This window comes from Ambystoma mexicanum, chromosome 11, assembly GCF_040938575.1.
Source record: "Ambystoma mexicanum isolate Mex_15411 chromosome 11, UKY_AmexF1_1, whole genome shotgun sequence".
In the NCBI taxonomy this organism is placed as follows: Eukaryota; Metazoa; Chordata; class Amphibia; order Caudata; family Ambystomatidae; genus Ambystoma; species Ambystoma mexicanum.
Window position 1 is genome coordinate 655,722,727 of NC_090934.1, and position 21,035 is coordinate 655,743,761.

The window sequence follows — 21,035 nt, forward strand, 5'->3', positions numbered from 1 at the left end:
GGGGCAAGGCCTCCAGATGCAAGCGCAGACCCCAGGTATGCCAAGCTATATCCACCTCCTCTGAGGGCGATGTGCCTGGGGAGCATCCCATTCCAATGGCAAGGCTTCTGAGGAGAAGGCACATGATTCCATAATCGTGGTGAGCACCTCAGTTGCAGAGGGACAGGGTGGTGGTGGTGAAGTTACCACACAGGCGCGCCAAGCCATGGAGACCTCATTGGAGTTGTCTGGGATGACGGAGGAGAAGGAGGAGAATGCCAATTCAGCCCTGGCCACTGTGTCAGGTGGAGGTACTGAGGTGGATGTGGGTGCTGCACAGCTGGCCCTGAGACAGGAGGCTGTGCAGTCCACTATGGAGGGGTCAGCACAACCTCCTGTCCCAGAGCCATCTGCTGCAGCACTGGCCACCTTCAGCGATGCCTCTGTCCAGACAGAGTTTGCACTTCTGGCTGATGTGGCCATCCACGACACAGTACTGCCACTGTTGATGGGTGGCTTGAAGCACCATGCATTGATGCGTGATGCTGTACAAGAAACTTATGAGCTGCTTGTATAGAATCCCAGACAGATGGGCCACCATGTGTCGCAACTGGCAGCAGCACTGCTTTGCAGTGGGCACTTTGGACAGGCCACTGCAATGGACCCCTCCTCCTCATCTGTTCTCAGTCACCCTTAACTGAGGCATCCATCCCAGCTACCACCATGGCCTCCTGTGCCCCTGTCCTGCCATTGGACAGTCTAGATATGACTCTGTCCGTGGTGGAGGTGAAAGTCCATACTGTGGCAGATGAGGTGGCCACTGAGCCTGTCCAGAAACAAACAGGGGAACAGGCTGTGGGGGAACAGCAGCCACTTGATGGTAGTACAGGTGCTGTACTCCCCTAACACACAGACTGTCATCCAGTTGGAGGGAGTACCTGCACCCCAGACACATTGCCAGCACTGGTGTCATGGCAGGTGGCATGTGTGAGGCCAAGACCAAGGACCAAGGCCAAGAGACCAAGAGAGGCAGTGGGCATACAGGTTGGCAATCGCTAGGGCCGAGGTTGAGGAGAGGCTAGCGCAGATGCAGGCTGCCATCCTGGGTGATTCTTGCAGGACAACAGAGAAGATTGAGTCCCAGATGAGGGAGGACCTGTAAGCCCACCCGGGAAACAATGGAGGCCCACCTGCAAGATGGGGATGTGGATGGCGAATCGGCCTTGGCTCAGGCATTGTCTGAGATGGGCATGAACTAGCCCTCTGACTCATGTATATAGTTCACTAATCATAGGTTTCCTTTCAATTTATTTATTCACAGACAATTTTTCTGTTACCATCATTGTACATAGTTTTGCGTAAATACTTTATATTTTATTTTTCAACAGCACCGTTTGCTGTCTCTTTGTGCCAAGAGCAGTATGTCTTGGCTTGCTGGCGTATGCTTGCTTTTGTGTTTCTTTCTCGATATGCTCATTTTGTTTGAACATAATCTCCAACTAAGCATGTCCTATGGCTGTCATGTGTGTTTGGCCACACTCTGTGGGTCATACTGGTACTAGCATATTTGCTGTGGGACATGTGTGCATGCTTCCTGTGAGTGTGATTTTTAGTGTGATGCCTTCATCACAGTATCGTCCAATTTCTTTACTTCCAGCTATGACGAACGTGTTAAGTCCATTATTACTCCTCATCTTTTGGCCTACTTTGAGGCCAACAACATTCTTAACCCTCTTCAGGCTGGCTTACGCCCAGGGATGGGCACGGAATCGGTGATGATCGCACTTCATGACGATATTGCGATGTTACACTACTGCCGAGAGACGAGTATTCTTATTTTACTCGACCTCTCTGCGGCCTTTGACACCATTGACCATTAGAGACTTTTACAGTGCATTTCAGATGCTGGAGTTTAGGATGTCCCTTTAAAGTGGTTTTCATCTTTCCTTTCTGATCACACTCAGGTGGTGTCTCTTCCCCCCTTCACCTATGGTGTTTGATTGTGGAGTACCACAAGTCTCGGCTCTTTCTCCATTGCTTTCTAATATTTACATATGTGCGCTGGCCAAACTTATCTCTAGTTTTGGTAACCCCTTTTTGATATAAGCCGGCGACACCCAGATTCTCTTCCGTCTTAATGCCCCTAAGGAAAGTCCCCACGCCCCCGCTACTGAGAGACTATCTCTCAGCGGTGGGGATGTGGATGACTACAAAGTAGCTTAAGTTAAACAGGGAGATGACTGAGGTACTAGTGGTTGTCCAGGCCTCCATAAGCCCAAGCTGGACCTCAGACTACTGGCCAGCATGCCTTGGGCCTTGCCCAAAACCTTCTGCTGTAGTCAAGAGCCTTCGTATTAAGGTCATGGCCTCCAGTTCCAGAGAAGCACAAATCTCCTTGGTTTGCCAGACCAGCTTCACCAAACAAATTTTTTTAAAGAAGGTTCTTCCTTTCCCTTCTTACGAGGCCAGGGTCATAACTGTGACTGCCTCCATCATGGGGGCAATAGATTATTGTAATGGCATTTATCTTGGTCAGCCAGAGTTGCTACTTCAGCGCCTCCAGATTCTTCAGAACGTGGCAGCTAGGATTGCCCTTAGCGCTCCAGATTGTCCCATTCTTGTGATCTTCTTCATCGCCTTCACTGGCTGCCTGTTAGAACTCGGGTGAAATTTTAAATATAATACACAGTTCATCGTGCTATTCACTCTTCTGGAGCTGAATTCCTTCAAGCTAAGCTCTCTCTTTACCAACTCAAGAGATATCTCTGCTCATCCAACCAATTTCTGTTGTCTGACCCCCCCTTTCGACGTGCCTGTGTGGGAGGCAGAGCTTTCTCTGTGCTGGCCCTGTCTTTGTGGAATGCCCTTCCCTTCCATTTTAGGAGCAACCACGTTTTATCAATCTTTTGCAAACAGCTCAAAACACTGTTGTTTTAAATGTGGATGCTAACCTCTCCTCTCTGGTTTCTTTTTTTAGCGCCTTGATGCCATCAGCTCTTTGTTTCACTTTATAAATACTCTTACATTACATTACATTCATGGCCAATGTTCAAATGAGGACAATGGTAGATGTGAGGAGATGACATGTTTTAAAGTTGCATGTGTTTCACGTCTTTGTCATACACATCTGTTGCTTGGCTGCTTCCATGCCTTGCAGTACAGGCATGTTGGTCATTAATGGACATGGTGTGTCTGAATGTGTCAACCATGTATGCTGTGGTTGGCCTGGCTCTTCCTATGTACATGTCTTGATAGGTGTTGAGTCATGCTGGGAGTTGTTAGGGGTAGGCATGGTGGGATTTCTTTAACTGAATTGGCCATATAGCCATGTGGACATGTGTTTCTCACGAGTAGGGAAGGGACCATCGCAAGGGTGGGAGTAGCAAGGGATGGTTTCCTGATGTCATTCCTTGTGTTGGGGCAATGCATGTTTGCTTTCGGTGTATCAGTGTTGGTTGAGTATGTTTTGGATTGTGTGTAGGATGGAGGTGATGTGTGGAGACATTTGAAGATGAGAAGCATATTTCATGATGATTTTGGTGTCCCTTATTGGGGATGGGTACTCATTCGTTTTTGGCGTGTGCCCAGATGTTCCACAGAGCAGGGAGGTTTGGAATGTATGTTGGCAACTCATTCATCTCTCCTGATTCACTTCTCAAGGTTTCTTGTTCTTGTATGTTGTATTCCTTCATGGCACCACAGCTGTTTAGGTATCCCTTTGGCACCTGCTTGTCCATGTGCTCACACTTCCTAAACAGGTAGAGCTTATTGGCATTGGGGATGATGAGAAGGGATGTGGCCTCACTCCTATTCACTGGGCTACACACCTCACATGTGGACAATGTCACCTAAACATCAAGGAAACACAGTGTATCTGCAGTGACAGTACGGTTGGCTGTTGTTGTGCAGCTGTGTGTGCTCCAAGAGAATGCCAGTGAAGAGGTGACAGTCCTGGATTAATCAGCACTGCTTCCAAATGATCATGTTGGAGGAGGAGGTCTGCCAAATGAACTTCATGGGACACACTCGCCAGAGGAGTTGAGGTAGGTCAGTGCTCCACAGTGAACTGGGGCATGGTTCAGGATGCATAGCAGGTTAGTGTGGGAACTGGGACGAGGGAAGACTTGTGGGGGCTGCCTTAATGTAGGGGTTTGGGGTGCAGGTTAGTGTGGGTACTGGGATGAATGCAGACTTGTGGGTGCTGCCTTAATGTAGGGGGCCAGGACACAGGTTAGTGGCGGAACTGGGACAAGGGCAGACTTGTGTGTGCTGCTTTAATGTAGGGGGGGGCTCTGGTGCAGGTTAGTGTGGCTACTGATCCAAGTGCAGAATTGTGGGTGCTGACTTAATGTAGGAGTCTGGCGTACAAGTTAGTGATGGTACTGGGGAGCGGGCGGACTAAGGGTGCAACCTTAATGTAGGGGGCCGGGACGTAGGTTATTGTGGGTATTGGGACGAGTGTGACTTGTGGGTGCTGCCCTAATGTAGAGGCCTGGGGCGCAGGTTAGTGGGGAAACTCGACCAAAGACATGTTGATCGCAGGAGTGGAGTGGAAGTAATGGTGATTGCGGCTAAGTATTCCTTGATACATGTTTTCCAGTGCTGTTCATTTGGTCCGCACATTGTTCTTGTTTGCGCTAAATACTTAGCGCTGACTTATTGCTTTTTTTGTGAATTCGGCCCTCTGTGTTTATAAAATTATAAAGTTGTTACCAAACCGCAAGCAGGAGTGATACATTGTTTTCATTCTTACTGCATACCTTAAACGCTCCTCATTACAAGTATAGTAAGAAAAGGTAAAGTATCAGAATCAAAATGTGTACATCTTTCACATCTGCACTGCTGTTCAATCCGTTATCTCATTTGCATATACCTTTGGCCCAGTGTGTAGCCCCCCACATCTGGGCATTTGTGCTGGTTTTGCAAGACACTAGCCACAAGTGCAGTTTCCTCATACTACTCTAGGTGACAAGGGGGGGAAAGGGAGTGAGAGGGGAAGGAGAGAGGGTGTTCGGGCCTTTAATACCTTGAAACCTTTAAGAACAGTTCATGGCAGAGGTAGTGGGAAGTGGGAAATGTGCAATACAGCCAAGTGAGAGCAAGAACAACACGTAGAACAAATGCATAGTACAGAACATTACATTTAAGGGATACACGGGGTCACAGACCAGGTCGATCAGTGTTAAGGATAGCAGCTTGTCCCATAAGAATGCATGAACTGCCAATTTCAACATTACTCGAATCAGAATGTAAGCCAGTTTCCGAATGCCACATAGCCAGGATCCCAAGATGAGGGGTGACATAGCTTGAACAGATTGTGGATATCCTGCTTGGTCACAGCCTATGCTGAAAACAATACTTTTCTGTTTCTAGCACTTGAACAGATGTGCTCCTGAGTACCACTGCAAGTTGTTACAATGCCACCAAGAGACTAGCAAACATTTGGGGACCACCCATATTTTGTGAGGGATGACCCGAGAACAGTTGTGTGTTCCTTTACATGTCTGATTAACTACTATGTTGTGGTGTTTAAGATTCATATTGGTATTGTATGCAGAAGAGCTTTTTCAAATGTTCTTGAAAACCTGAACTTGGTGGTTGAAGGCAATGGCCAGTTGTTCTTCTGACTAGTTAAATTTGTTATCAACAGGTGTACTTGACTGCCAGCTATAATTGTAATTACCTTCTGCATCCAGCATCATGTCTTATTGGCCAGGAGAATGTAATCATCACGTGCATTGTGTCTTAAACAAGCCAAACTAAAATGCATGTATGAACAATACTAAGTAACTCATATAGCTCAGTCAGGAACAGCAGGCCTTCAGTTGACATCTCCCACATGAGCCACGGCTCGGAAGATTTTACTGCACTCAAAAGCAACAATGTCCTCCACAAGAAAGTCTCCATTTAAAGAAAAATGTCAATCTTTTCCCTTGGGTGCAGTCTCTACGAGACGCTAGCTTGATGCACTTCCTGTATGTCTCAGCACTAGTGCCTCACCAGGCCAATCAATTTCATCCACAGTAAGACTGCTTGATGAACATTTACTGGCAACATGGATGTTAATACACCTTAAAATAAACCTTTATTATAATGGCCTTTTCACAAAATCTTTGGGGTCATTAGAATTATTTTCATCTCATTGGTCGAATTGCAGCTTCTTTTACTGATATTTCAGTGTTTTAAAGAAAATGCGTGCCTTATGTTTTTGGAATATTCTCTATTTAGGCTTTAAGCTGTTTATCTCTTAAATGTCTGTTGTTTCCTGTGTTTCACCAGATCATGTTCAGAGCTGAGCCCTTAGCTCAGTCTCACTACCAAAGAAAGAGGCAAGGATCTCTCTGAGAAACGTTGCATTACATCGGTCTGCAAAATGCATTTAGTTTGGGTATTGTGCAGGCTTGTAAAGATAACGGCATTCGTTTCTTCTCCCTACTTGTATTTTACAACATTGAGTTACAGAAAAAAACATAATACTCAATAAATGCAAACATGCAACTTAATTATGAGAGCTAGCATACATGTTTCTACATTACTTAAATGGTGGTTGGAGGGGTATGAATAAAGAGGAAAGCCATTGAAACTAGTAGACATGTCCTCATACAATGTAGTAGCCAGTAACAAAACTATAAACTGATTTATGGGAGAATTATGCATAGAACAATATTTGATTCGGACCAGTTTTGGAGCAATCTATAAGGAGCAGAATCAGTTGTCATTTCAATTGCAGCCTTTCATATTTGTAAGGAGTTTCTAAAAAAAAAAAAACATTGAGGTCATACAATAACGGACAACTGTTGAATACTTCCTGAAAGGGTAATTGTTAAAGGGTTCTATGGAATATTGCTAATTTACATGATATAAACTATTTTTATGAATACTTTGAAGCCAATATGAAATGGGGATTTCGAAACTTTTAAATTGGAGTTCGAAATTTATGAAATTTGTTTTGGACAGAAGATGCTTTTATTTTATGTATGTTATGTATTTGTTGTCAGTTATGTATTTTTAGCTTTGATCATTTAATGTATGTTATTGTACATTATTAATATTGGGTTTAAGGTTGAAATACTCTACCCAATATAGCACTTTACAAAAAAAGCATTACTTAAATATAAAATGTCTTCTGGCACTTTTAGAAATAGAGAAAGCAATCCAATGTATCATAATGTATTTGCATTATTATAACGCCTTCCGTGACAAGGTTACCTGAAACACCACTGGTCAGTCATTTAAAAAAAAAAAATAAGAAATCATTTGACTTTTCCTGTCGATAGAGAGCATTCCTTTAAACCATTCTAAATAACTTTCGATCTGATTTGGTTTAGTTAACAAATTTCGGACATGGAAATCAAGCAGAATGACAACCTCTACTTGTGTTATTTTATCAAAACACGTTTTACAGGTGTCCATCTAAAATGCCAATACAAACTCTATTAGGTTAAGCCCCTTCTGTTGTTCCTTCCATTTCAAATGCATGTTATGTATTTATTTATTTATTTATTTATTTATTCATTTATCTATTTATTTATTTATTTATTTATTTATTTATTTATTTATATTATTATGTTTATAGCTCAAAGAGCTTTATCAGAATATACAAACAACATACATTACATAAATAAATAAGAGTGCACTTACAATTACAGATGCAAGCACTCTGTTAAGATCATTCCCATGTACAGTTAAGGCATTCGATTTCTAAAATGTCCATCTGCTTAAAATTCTTAATAGTAACTACCTTTACAAGTTTAACAAGAATACAAACAAACAGACCGGCAACATGCAACAGTCCAGACAGCTAACAGGCAAATTGATGTGGCCCATTTCTCTGAACCGTTCCTGTGCCATTCTAAAACATATGTATTTGCTCTTTTTGTTCGTTTGCTTGAAATAATGTCTATATTTTAAAAACATGGAGTCAATACTTCTATTATTAAGTCTGTATTGGACAACATTTATCATCAAACCATCTGGCGCCATTATTATTATTATCAGTAAGTGGCTTTTGGTGCAATTATGTTTCTGTTTCAAGTTGTGCATGCGCTCAATAAAACAAAACAGATTTGTCTAATAACGTGCTGCGCTATGGCTTTATCTTCCCTTTTGTTTTTCTGTCTCAGACATTCCCACATTAGTGAAATGTATTTATTCTCTGCTTATATTCAATTTTCAAACTATGCAGTGTGAATTTCTTGTAGTGTGTGTGTGTTTGTTTCAGATTATTCAACAGAGCTTCTTTGGAGGAGACTAAAAGGTCACCTACAACTGGACCAGGTCCAGTTGAGATCTTATTCAATACTGAGCGGGATCCGCACCTCTGCACGAACTGGAGGCGGATTCTCATCTGGCTCGTTACTGCAGTTATACCAAGCTAAGGTTGCCTCCCTCCTATTGTATGGTGCTGAAATGTGGGAACTCACACAATTGGGGGAGATAAGTAAGCTTGAAGAATCCCTTATGAAAAGCCTCTTACTCCTCCCAAAACACACATATATGGAAATGGTTGTACTATAGTTTGGACTTTTGCCCATTGAATCTAAAATATACCTCAGCTGCTTAACTCTTTTCTGGAAATTGGTCAACGCCCCGGTGGGCTCTCTTCTGGGCCTAATCTTTGAGGCTTATACAACTATAATGGCTTCTACACCTTTGATCACTATTGCTACGGCATGTGGCATAGCTGAAAAATTGTTGCGTCTGGTCCCTGGGCTCCCACTGGACCTCCATCTGCTAGGCTTCAAGAAAATCATGAAAGTTATTATATCTGGGTATGGGTCAGAACAAGCTTTGGTTAATCTCAGCACAAAAGGGCATATATCCAGAAATGGAACCGCATACCTTTCTACATCCAGCAAATTGCAGAATTGTCTGATATGGGACTATCTGAAATTGAAATGTAATGCTGTTAAAACAGAGGAACTGGAGGGGATTTGGAGCCGAGCAACGCAAGTAGGAGGGATTGTCGTCTATGTGGGGAGAATAAGATGGAATCAGAAGAAACAACTCCTGTGCGGCTTTGAGGGCTGGTGCCTTAAGTTAGGTGGAAGTGAGAGGGGATCTTCCCTCCAACTTGACTTATGTATGAAAACAACTAGGCGTACATTTTGTTTACATTGTTGTGGAGAAAAATTACTTGTGTCTTCGAAGTTTGAAATTGAAGCAGTCAGCCCAAGTGCCTACTATGTTCTTATGGGATGATGTATTTCTTTTTGTATTTCTGGTTAATCTTGTTTAATGTATTTTAGAAGGATAGATATACTGTATTTTTTAATTAATGCAACTAGCAGGAGTCTGCTTTTGAAATGTTATTTTGTTAAAACTGTAACACAATAAAAAAAATAGATTTGGATATTTAGAATGTATTCTTAAACATCTGGTGGTGGACACATAAAGGTTTGTACAGGCCACAAGTCATTTTTCTCACGAAGATGTGAGAGATATGGGCCTGATTCATGGAGTGTTTTCGTATAGGATTGCACTATTATAAAACCATTCTGTGAATTAGGCCCATAATGTCTACCACAAATACACTATTAGCCACATTTGCTATCACCTCACTAAATTCCAATATTCCACATGAAGATGGCATTGCTTCATTGCTGAGATTCCTGAAAGAATCTACTCTTAAAACGGCCACCAAAATCAACACCATTACAGATCTCATGAAGTTCATACTCCCACACAAACATTTTTGAATTAATGGAAGACACTTCCTACAAACAACCGGAATGGCTATGACCACAAAAATGGTGTGTCAATATGCTGACATTTTCATAGTAGACCTAAAGCAAGAGTCCTTACAACAACAAACCCAGAATCCACTTATATGCCTCTGATACAGTGAAGAACTTTGGTATTTGGTAGTTGGTTTTATATTGCGTGCCTACCTCATGGGCATCTGGGCACACATTTTCTTGAATTGGGCAGATGGCACAGTTTGCTTTCCTTAAACATTACCATGAGTCACTAAATGGCCACCACCACTGCATTCAGTCAACCACGGAAGGCTCCAAGAATAGCATATACTTCATAGATGTCACTATTTCAGTTGGAAGGAATGGTCACTTTAACAGATGCCTAAAAGAAACCCACAAGTAAGAAAAACTGTCCGCACTGGAAAAAGCTTCAATCCAAGTCATACTTAAAATACTATTATCCTTTAACAATGTTTATGTTGCAACAGATAGACAAGGGATAATCAGCTTGCCACAGTCCATACAAAAGGGTTCCTCTGACAGGTCAATTGACAGGGACATGCAATGTGCATTGAAAATAGATACAACACAAAGACAGTTAAAATACAACATGAATACCCCTAGTGGTTATTTAACATCAGAACGAATACACCTGGCAACACTTGTAAAGGACCTACAGCCAATATTCAACCGGGATGATTAATTTGGGGACATTTCAAAAGAAACTCCCCTAATTGCATACACACACCTTTTATCGAGCACGAGAGATACTTAGGTAATATTAGGCAATGGCGCTTTAAAACGTTGGTAATGGATTTTTGAATTTGTCACCTATTAAGCGAGTTAATAAGCATAAGTCACTGAACATTGCATACTTCAGAAAGACTGCAAACATAGACACCTCTGACCTGATATTTTAGTGCGCACAATGGTGCAAAGTGCTATTCTTACAGTTAATTGGGATTTGCAATCACTACTAGTTAACTGTGTGGGTGTGATTGCAGAAGAGACGCAGCCAAACATTGCTTTTGGGAAAATTGTAAAGATGGTTGCAGCAATGGAATTTTAAGATTTTGTGAAGATCAATGGAAACAAATCCTGCTTTCAGGTTGTGGGTTTTAAGTCATGAATAAAAAATAATGTTTCGTTTTTCAAACGTGCTTGTTCTCACGTTATGGTGACGTGCACCTAATTTAGCAAACACATTACACGCAACTGTCTTCTGTCAGTAACGTGTGCCTTCTTAAAATGTATTTTCACACAGTGGTGCAAAGTGCCATTTGAAACCCGATTGGGCATTGCAATCACTAAACGTAATTTGATATAGATTTGGCTACCAGGGAAATGGAGACGAACATTGCATTAACAAAAACACAGAGTTCGTTACAGCAATGCCATGTTAAGCCTAACTATAAACATCTGTATACTCACGATTTTAAGTCTTACATTTCAAGATGCCAAAAAGACCATGAATGCTTTTTCAAACTTCCCACTTCAGACAATTTAGCAAACACATTACGCACAACCAAATTAGCGAGCAACGTGTGCCTTCTTAAAATTGTATTTCCCAGCACTGCTAATATTGAAAATTGTCTATCCTGGTTCCAAATGTATTGCTGTGTGTATACGGTGGGCGTCCAAGGACTGAATTCCATGAATACTGTTCCTGCAGTTTATGGACTGTAAAGCAAATCATTTCTCCTGGTCCTTTTCTACATGAAAGGAGTGTCCAACACTCTGTTCGATTAATGTAGCTTTTATTCTGTGAACACCATATGAAGAAATGATCTATTGGGCTTCAAAGATCAACAATAAACGGCCTGCAACAAGCCCGACTATCTAGTCTGGGGAAGAACGCATTAAGTACAGCCATATCGTGTCATGTCTGCCTGAGCGGTTTTACTCCCTGGTATGACACATTCCTCAGGCAAAGGTAACTAACCTACTTGAAGGACCAACAGATCCTCAGAGCCGCCTTAAAAGACTCTTTCCATGGCAATGTGCCCTCTTCCAAGGAAGATGGCAACTAACATCGTGTCAATAACATTTCATATGAAGGACCTGGGAGCCATAAGGACCTGAATTGGGAGGTGGAATCTCGGATTTTCCAACCTGATTCTGGCATGGTGTTTCACAGAGAGGGAAACTGAAGCTGAAGAAACAACGAGATTGTCTGGAACAATGGCTGGATGACTTTGAGTCAAGCGAGTGATGAAACAGAAAAAAAGTCCTTGGAGTACCAGAGGGAATGAGGAACAGAACTCAAGGTATTCTTTATTTAACGTTATGCAAATTACAAGAGGTACAATCCAGACCCTCAGGAACAAGAGTGGAATATTCTTCTGCAAAGATCTCACGCATAGTTTCCTGTAAAAGAGGCAACAATTTGCTACAATGAAGGAAAAAACAAATTCCTTTACCAAAATCCCATACCGAAGGGGCTTTGCTCAATTTTACATTTTTATTGTGGAGGTAGTAAGCACAAGGTGGTGACACTTGTAGACATTGTTTCAATTCGGATAGACAATGGGGATTACAGTATATTGCGCTAAGGAGACAGAGATCTTGTTCCTATTGGGTTCAAAAAGTAGAACACTGAACGTAAGTCAGTCCATTCAAAATAAGAGTTTCAAGAATTCTGGGTCAAACAGTAACTGGAAGTGATTGATAAACACACAATAATCAGAAATGGCAAACAATCTCACAGATAAGACCTTCCAATTTCTCTGAACAGCCTGATATACAGTGGTAATAAATGTGCTTAGCTAAGGACACGGGAAGCAAATATCACCTGTTTAAGGAGACACACCTCAATGGGGAAGAAGATGCAAAATCAGCAAAACTATTGAAAAGAGAATGTCTCTTCAGGCCAGCTGCAAGGAAAATAATCTAGTGACAACAGTAGTATACAAAGATGTGCCTTTCACATCTTTACTTGGTATGAGAAATCAAAAAAGCAGCTGGTTGGCAGTTGTTGGCAAGCTGGCATGTCATGGCCTGATTCTGGTGTAGCTTATGGCTGGACAAAATGGACCTGTTTTTAAAGCTTAGCAAAATCCATCTAAGACTGTCACAACAGCACTTGATTCTTGCAGGTGATTGGAATGAAGTGCTGGATCCCACTTTGGGTAGATAGGGAAGACCAAGGCAGGTCATGACCCAAGCCAGGAAGGGATTAAAACATCTGCTAGGCAACCATGGTTTAATGAACGACTGGATGCTCCTAGAATGCTAAAGTACACCTTCTAGTTACTGACACCTGACTGCCTTGTGAATTGACAGCATTCTCATTTATGTTTTACAACTCCACACTCTATAATGCAACATGCCTCTTCTGTCCTTTCTCCACAGGACCATGGTCATATCATCACTGGTTGTATCAAAACTGGAGTACGCAGCCTCTATCTTGACCTCCGGCAATAACTCATGGAAGAACTTTAGAGAGTCCAAAATGCAGCAGCCAGACTGCTCCTTATGATAAAAAGTTTGAAACTCATTACCTCAGAACTGTTCACTTTCCATTGCCTATAGGTTAAGAAAACAATACACTTCAATTCCCTCATGGAAATGGCCCAGTTTGATTCAAAACAAAGTTCCAGCAGCACACCATGAGGGCTCTAAGGGCCATTAACACTGCTTTAGTACTGGTTTTCTAGCTTGAACACAGACAGACATGCAGGATCCTGATTCTCAGTACCGGCCATCAAACTCTGGAACTTCCCAAGCATGCAGAAGAGGACCACCGGACATTGAGGAAACAGCTCAAAATGTGCTTTGTTAACTAATTCCTATACCCGCTTACTCAAAGATGAGCAAGGAGATAGTCTACTGTAATCCCACGCACAGACCACAATTTGTGTTCTTTTGTCTGAAAACATATCCCTTATCTACAATCTTCAAAATGGGGTACACTGTTTGCAAACAAAAGACTCCATCTTGTGTCTGAGGAATCTTCTTCTGGGCCCTTACTATCTTTCCTCTTTTTCCCTATGTTTCTGGCCTCACTAACACCCTCACTGCTAAAATCGTGAATGTTTTACACCACAGTCACTCTCAATCAGGCAACCCATAAGCTCTAGCATACAACTAACAGATTCTTACCTTCTGCTGCTTCTGTCAACACTCACACCACATCCTTCACATTGCTCCCAACCCTGAGGCCAACCTTATGTATAACCCTCCCTTATGGTTCGTTGTATTCTCATGAACAGAGAGAATCCCTACTGCTACACAGGTAATAGATGCCTCCAACCTGCACCCAGTAGCACAACCGTGTTCTGCATCTGCTTTTCCCAATATCCCACTAACAGTCATCTGTCTTTTTACAGAGCCACGGGGAGAGAGACCAACACTATTGGCAGAAGGGAGCTTTTCCAACACCACTTACCTTACCAGATTAAGGTAAAATATCAAATAGGGGAAAACAGAGTGTCTCCCACTAATAAACGGCAGTCACGACATTGATCATTCCAATATGCCGGCGATTAAACTGTCCGAAACTCACCTCTCTTTGAATCAAGCTTTAGCAATTAATGAATGTTGGTGAGATATGAGAGGTGTATTAGAAATGCGTACAGCTCTGGAAGAACTTTCCAGCATTGGGGGGGAAGAGAATCTCCCTCTTCAAGATGGCCTCACTGTCTCAACTAACCCACCTCTTCAGTATGCTGCCAGTACCAGTCTCCTACTACCAGGTGATTATCCGAATTAGGGTAGTGTTTCTTAGGCCGAAGTAAGGCAAGGATTAAACTAATCACAATCTACAAGGATACATGCAGATGTGTTTTTTATGTGCAATGCTTAGAAATCCACTTTTGGGTTGATAGGCTAACTAGACCGAACAATAATAATGAGTGCTGAAAGACTGATACAGGAGAGCCACGAGGATGTCCTAGGTTAGCCCTTCTGGACCATCCATTTATTTAGCCAGGCTAATGCTCTCCCAAAGCCTTATTCAGGGTGAGGGATCTGAACATGTGTCTCAAGTAGCCACATAATCCTGTTAAAGAGAAGCATAAAAGCACATTAACTGGGCTCCTATCTGCAATGTATGTTTCCCAGGGTAGCTGTGATGGCTGAGGTGGGGTTGATGTCCTATGTAGGTGTGCTCAGTGTTTTCTCTTTTGTTTTAACTGTTGAAACATTATTTTAAAAATATATTCTAAAATCATAACTATTCTTTGAAGGCAACCACCACCTAGTCAAGCACGAGGCTCTGAGACACTCATAATATCAGTCATGAATGAGCTCTCAACAGAGGACAAGGAGAAATTGGAATTCGATTTTGACTTACTTTTATTAAGCCATTAACATGGTTTACCAATATTATGTATTACATATTTTTCCCAGAGCTCTAATAAAACATCCAGAACTCAGGGATTGGCAATTTGTCATTACCATTTATTATAGTTTTCCTCCCTTTAACCTCTCTTAAAATATCAATTGGATTAGCTTGTTTTAGCTACAACAGTAAAAAAGCATCATACACTAAAATTGCTATAAAGATGTTTTATTGTTCTGGATACGGCCTCGACTTCTGAAGGTGTCATAAAATGGCATTGAGTCTAGATTGAAGAATGTATCTTTGAAGAATGTGGCTTTGCCACTTACGTCACCATATATTTGCTTGACAGCCTTGCTTTCCAAATCAGAGTCTTGGACATTGAATTGTTCACCTATAGAATAATGCTTTGACATGCCTTGATATGTTGATCTGACCCCAGAGGGACAGTGATAAAGTTGGTCCATTGCAGCATCATTTATGTTTGTTCTATGCCTTTCTCCTAATGAGTTGACATTATTATTAAGTGAGTCTGTGTTTCTTCTATGGAAATGTGTCCAGACTGCAGATTCATCCATCCATTGCCCTCTAGTTCCCCATATGATTCATTTGAAAGTGTTCTGCATTAACCACCTGGGCTTCATTAACTACTATGAAACACTCTTTTCAATTGATTGCGTTGATGGGTGCGGATAAACCTTTGGGCGTAGATTATTAGAGGGGAATTCCCTCATTTACATGTTGACCGTTCATAAATCAATTTTGTAATGATGCAAATAATATCACGTTTTTGTATATTGTTTAAGGTCATAAGACTCCCATTTGCCATAATCACAATAATTGCCTTTAGTGCTGACCAATTTAATGGTATGAAAGCTAAACATTTCTGGAGGGTGAAGGTCTGAGTTGGTCATGCAGTGATTGGAGCTTTATATCTTGCGGGCTGAAAACAGGTGTCCTTGAAAAGTACATAACTTACTGAGCTAACTTGCTGGTTAGGTCTATGTGCATACTTTGAATTAAGAAAGTATGGGCAAGAACAATTAGGGCGTAGGGTGTGCTCTGCATCAGTGAAAGCCTGGAGGTGGTGCACATGAAGAGGGCACCCTAAAGGTGCCAATTTGAGGTGGAACGGGTGCCCTAAGAACCGTCTATTGGGCTTTTCAGTGATGGGATGCAGTGAGAGTTTGCTCCCCTTGTGGAGGGAGCTAGCCCGTGACGAAACGAGGGTACGCTACAGTTGTAATAGCAGTGACAGTTTGGCTCCAGCTTGTTAGTTTTAGTGTTGCTGGTACCATATGCAAATTTTCCGTGAACACTGAGTAAAGCCACCGATCTGTTACCATTCGCTGCTTTGATCAAGAGCCCTGCCATTAATGCACGCACCATCTTTTCTTTATTTGTTACTAGTGTATAGGCCTGTGTTAAAGGGCCAAAGTGCAGGCTTCCATTAACACAGTAGGACCACTGTATAACCTAAGGGAACAGCTCCCTCTAGCGGAGCATTCTGTGCGTTCGGGTAGCCTCTACTGCGCAAACATACATCTGGCCTTTTATATTATTAGTAGATAGGGGCACGATAGCCATTCATTTTGACTTTTGGTTTCCCTACTAGAAATCGATCTCTTTCCAAAGTAAATGTTCTTGCTAAGCTGTGCGTGTAGGTTCAAGTCAGGTCCTTCCATCTCCATGAAGTTATTATCATCAATGCCGCTAATAATGTAATATATTATAATATAAAATAATACAATATGATATGCAGTAACGAAGCATAACACATGACGAAACTATAATTAAATAGAAATCATTTTTTACAAAGGGAGGAAGTGCAGTCACAGGTTAAATCCTTGGTGTTATAGTCTGGGGACCTGACTAATTCAAATTGCAACTAATTCAAATTGCAACCTAATCTCTCCTTGCCACGTTTGCTGATCTCAGACAGGTTGTTTTGTTTCCCTCTGTCACAGGCACTCATCTGCACATTGGAAGTAATTAGCACTGGCCTAATGAAGGGTTATCTAAGGCGATCCATAAATATGATGTTTCATGGAAGCACCCCCAAGGACTATTATTCACTCGAGGAAAAGTGAAACATCAACGCAGATGCAACCTCTTCTGCAGACCCGAACGAGTGTAGGAAGTACATACATTCATACTCATGATGGATAAAGGGGCAAGAATTCCCAACACACATGTCTCATCCGATGCTATTCAAACCTAAATGTAAGCCTTTGGGAATGGTACTCACTTTAATTACATCCTGGACACATTTAGAAAACGATAATTGTCATCATAATGAAACAAATTATATTACATGGACTGAAATTATTTGAAGATGATATACATAATATGAATGGAACAAATATTTCTGAAATGTGTAATTAAATCTTAGCAAAAAAAACCCATCTTCTGCCATGACTCGTGTTAAATGAGCTAATTAGTACGTGGACTTCTATTCTCTGTGCACTTTTTCATTGCAATGATTCCAATGCTGTTGATTAACCGTTTAGTTGTTAGTAGCTTATATTCTTCCATCAGATTCTATGACAAATGTCCGGCATAAGCTGGGAAACTTCCACTTCCATAAAACGCATTTGCATTATCTCCAGTACTTTAAGTGGAGTGAGAAATCGAGAAGGGAGGGGGCTCTTATTTCTGGCATAAATGATGGGCGTCATCTAAGAATGGATGAGCGTGGCCTAAAAAGCACAAGTAAGACCAGCAGACTCTGGAGTGGTGTGTCGTAACTAGCTGCAGATCACAACACTGCCTGCTTGGTATATTAGCACTTACACATACTCTCCTTTTAAGTATAACAGATCAAAGATCCAAGTCATTATTTACAAAAGTTTAGGAAGCAGGTGAACTATCATCTCAGTTTATATGTTAGGCAATACAACCATTCAAAACCATTGCTCATAGCCATGCCTACACTGGGATTTAATACTACAAACATCCACAAATCTCCCAATAGTTAATTCACATTTTCAAACAATTAATTGACAATTTCCCAGGATTCCATATAGCAATCTTCAAGGGCATCTTGAATCTGGCTATCTATAAATCTCTCCTGTCTAACACTTTATTCTCTTCCTTTTGGGTTTCTGAACCAATTATTGCAAGCTTATCCAAGAGTGACATAGCTCTAGAAGGGCACCATACTGATGCTATGTTCACATTTCTAGCTAGTGCAGGTGCCTTGTTTTGTAACATACTAGGTGTTACTTTCAGTATATGTACACACAAGTTTCTCTACCTCAGCAATAGGAAAGGTAGAGTCAACCTTGCCAGAACTCAGTACTGTGATCGTGCATATAAACATGTTCTCTGCAATAGGTGCTGAACGCACTGAGCTACCTTCTGAACCATATCGACACTCAAATGTATCAATATTCATTTCAGCTTTGCTTTTTCATATGATCACTATATTGTCCACAAAAACGTGAAAAAACTACAGGAGTTGTACTACAGTAAACACAGAAACTGTTTGCAAAACACTGAATGCACGAAGCATTACATGATTTATTGACCTGCACTTTTCATCAACAGATAGGTAGCAGGTTTATACCTTCACCAGTTCACTATAAAATATCCTGACATGTGTTATTTAGGATTTTGATGAAAAAATGCTAAAGACTGATTTGGAGGCACACATGGTACAGCCGCATGATGAGTTGCTTCCTTACTGGGGACCCGCAATGTGAGAGTTGCTATTGAGAATGCTAGTTCCTCCCCTGCAGCCACATCCTGCAGGGTTCCTCAGGGTTCCTCCATCTCACCTACTTTGTTTAACATTTTACATCCTGCCGCTCCTGATGCTCCTCGACGACCTGGGCATCCTATATACCAAACTATGCTGATGACACCCAGGTGGTCCTATAGCTTTCAAGTATTTACGCACAGGACTCTTTGGTTATTAATGCCATATACAGTGCCATCCAGGCTTGGATGACAGCCAACTCATTTGCCCTAAATACGTACAAGATAGAGCTCTTTATTGCCACCGCAGGGCCAAGGCTAAAAAACCTCTCACCAACTATCAGAGCTTTGTTACTGAAGACACTAACATTACAGTATCCAAGAGGGTGAAAACGCTGGGCATCGTCCTCAAGGCCGAGTTAACTGTGAAAAATCATGTCGCACACACCCGTGAATCCTGTGGTTATGTTAACAAACTACTCAACCCCATCTGCCCCTACATGTCCCCCAGGAACCGATCCCTGCTGGCCTCTGCCCCAGTGAACTCCTGCTTGGATTACTGCAATAGCCTGCTGCTCTGTATTTCCAAAGCAAACATCACAGCTCTGCAAGTCAAACAGAATGGGGCATTGCGTGCAACTCGTGGCCTTACCCAGCTTGATCACATCACCAATGCCAGGAGGGACCTTCACTGGCTCCCCGTAAAACACAGCATTACTCACAAACTTCTGGCACTGACCCACAAATGCTGGAAGCGGGAGGCACCCATATACCTTAACGATCGCTTAAAGGCATACCAGCCTACTCGCACTTTGAGGTCTCAGGATCAGTCTAGACTTCTCCAGCCCAGGTTCAAATTGGTCAAGTTTGGTGGCTCTAGTTTTGATGTCTAGCCCCCATCAGCATGGAATGCTCTCCCTCTTGGATCCAGGAGGATCAAACCCTCACTGAGTTTAAAAAAGGGATCAAGACCTATCTTTTCGACTTGAAACCAGGCTAACTCGCCACTCTGTTTGCGGAGCCGACACCACCCTCCTGACCTGTTCTATCTTTATTGTATGTCTTGTTGTGTTCTCTGTGCGCCCTGAGGCCTGTGAGCATGTGGCATGCTACAAAAATTAAAATAAACAAATAAATATGTTGTGGATTTATTTATTTATTTATATTTATATAGCGCGCAAGAAGCCCAGGGGCATTGAGGCGCTGTTACTTGCAATAACTTAGTTACATGGTACAGGCATGAAAGCGATTGATAACACATTATGAATACATCATCAGGTAATGGAGTCCCCTATTTCTCTCCCAACACACTGGCTTCCAGGCGGCTGTAAACAGTGCTGCAGGGAGATAATGGGGCAAAGCTGTCTTCTCTGTCGCCTCCTTATGCAAAGACACCCCACTGAAAGCACTGCCTCAATGGCTTTGCAGTTCCCTAAGCAACCCCATCCCGCACCCTGACATGGATTTCTTATAACTTCCTGACTACTTTGCACGTGCACTTATATGAGGGCAGGTGTTTGGTGGCAAGCCTCATAAGTGACTGCAAGAGCACAACTCCCACTGCAGAGAGGAACCGTGCAAAAGCAGCTCTACTCTCAGCATGACTCCTCCTGCAGAGCAGGACTATGGCATGTTGGTGGCTGGTGTGACACCAGGGATCCCTGGCATAGCCTTGGATGAGCACTACTTTTTGGAGACTGCCATGGCTCTGTCCAAACTAGCCCCAGCCACTTAAAGCTGTGATTATCTCAATGCTTTGAAAATGCTTTGGTAGAATTATAAACATGTATGGCCACACTATGCTCTTCAATCCCCCTTCTTTCCCCCATCCTTCGCAGTAGAGCTGTGTGAAGTTGAGAAACTTCGACTTTGAATGCTTCACGAACTTTATTGGAAAACTGCAAAATTCTAGAAGGTGTGCGAGATTCTGCAGATAAGCACTATGATATGAATGTTATGCATATAATAATGCTTCATGTAACTTTAATTTGTAAACGGTTCTACATGACCATTATCATTTGTTCGAAACTGGTCCATCATGATGTGTATGAAGATCACAATAAAGGTTTATAGTCATAATGTAGAAACCAATAATATCGAAAGTCATTTTTACGAGAAAAAAAATGTCGAAAAAAAAAATGTCGAATTTTTTTTAATGCATTTTTTTTCGAAATCAGGGGGTTCCCCCGCCAACCCCCCTTTTTTTTTTTTTTGTTTTACCCATTTTTTTTTATCCCGAACACCAAAATAAATATATAATTTAAAATAACGGAATTCGACATTTTTTTTCCCAACATTTTTTTTAAAAAAAATTGTCATTCAACATTATTTTTTCGAAAAAATGACCGATCACCCACAATAAAAACAGAAAGAAAGTC